Here is a 1,326-nt window from a genome sequence, read left to right on the forward strand (position 1 = left end):
ACCAGGGCCTGAGTCCTCTCTGGCCGACCAGATGCCCACCCTGGACTAGGGGTCCTGGCTGGGCTGCCTCACAGCCCGTCGGCTCGGCACCACGACTCCCTCCACATTAAGGTGGAAGATCCAGTAGTGCCCGGGGTGGGGCCTTGAGCCCTGGGCCACGGGACCCTGGGTGGCCATGTGGCCTGCAGGTGGGGCATCTCCTCTGCCCAGGCGCTGAGCAGGCCACGCCACGGGTTAGAGCCCGACGGCTGAATCTCACAGCTCTGAAGTCGGGCCCCTGAGAGCGTGGCCTAATGGCTTTAATGAAAGATTTCCCATAACCACCTCGTAAGCCATTTTCCTCGAGCCAAGCTCAGCGGCAGGGGCCTGGGGCCACACTTGGCGTAGGTGGGGGGTGAGGTGCTCACAGTCATTCCTTCACCTGTCCATCCATCCGTCCAAACACAGGTGGACAGCTCCCCTCCCCCCAACACTCCAGCAGCAGTAACCATGGCCCAGTGACCCCGGGTCTGCAGAGCCGGCAGGGACGTGGCTGGACTCAACCTTGTGTCCAGTCAGTGTCCGTTTCCCATCCCCAGGATGGGGGAAACCAAGGCTCAGGGGGTCCTGCCACCTCTCCTAAGCCCATGCCCAGAATGGGGGCACAGAGGAGCTTCTGGGCCACCTGCCCACCTGCATCAGCCACGGAGGTCACGTGGCTCCCCAGGGCTCCAGGGGTTCCTCACGGACAAGGGGGGCACGGGATCAAGTGTAATCCAACCCCTGACCTTTTCCCTCCACCCACAGCAGCAGCAACAGCAGCAGCAGCAGCAGCTGCCACTTCCAGAACCCGGTGGATGGGGACGGGTGTTTATTTATATTTCCCCAGCCTGGGCCAAGACGCCGGCTGGGCAAACGCGTCAGGCCAGGGGATGGGCAGCCTGGATCCCAGGGCGGCAAGGGGAGGAGGGTGCGGAGTGGGAGGGGCCGGAGCCGGTGGCCCGACCCAAACGCTGCCGCTTCCAGCCCAATAAATAACCGCGAGGTGTGGGTAGCACTGGGGGCCTCACAAGCACACTCCGGGGTGGTGGGGTGTGCACCCCCTCCTGAAAACATGTGGCCCGGACGGTGTCGGGGGCCTCTGGGCCTGCTCCCCTCACAGCTGCTGAAGGGGCAAGCAGGGCTCCGGGGTTGGGGGTCTCAGGGCTTCCTCAGTCTGGCTCTGGGTCACGGCTTGGTGCCGCGCACAGACAGCAGCACTGCAGACCCGGAGCGGAGCCACCAAGGCAGCTCCCCAAGTCTACCCGATCCCCACCAGGGACCCCAGACTCCTTCCGGAAAGGCCGG

The 1,326-nt window shown here is 64.9% G+C and overlaps 1 protein-coding gene across 1 annotated transcript in view; it reads right to left on the reverse strand.

The window, feature by feature from the left end:
- Window positions 1-1,326, reverse strand: part of Ncor2 (nuclear receptor corepressor 2) — an 80,521-nt gene that overhangs the window by 34,879 nt on the left and 44,316 nt on the right. The gene's annotated exons all lie outside the window — the stretch shown is intronic.

Source organism: Fukomys damarensis, unplaced genomic scaffold, assembly GCF_012274545.1.
Source record: "Fukomys damarensis isolate Sample0158 unplaced genomic scaffold, DMR_v1.0_HiC HiC_scaffold_12, whole genome shotgun sequence".
NCBI classification, from domain to species: domain Eukaryota; kingdom Metazoa; phylum Chordata; class Mammalia; order Rodentia; family Bathyergidae; genus Fukomys; species Fukomys damarensis.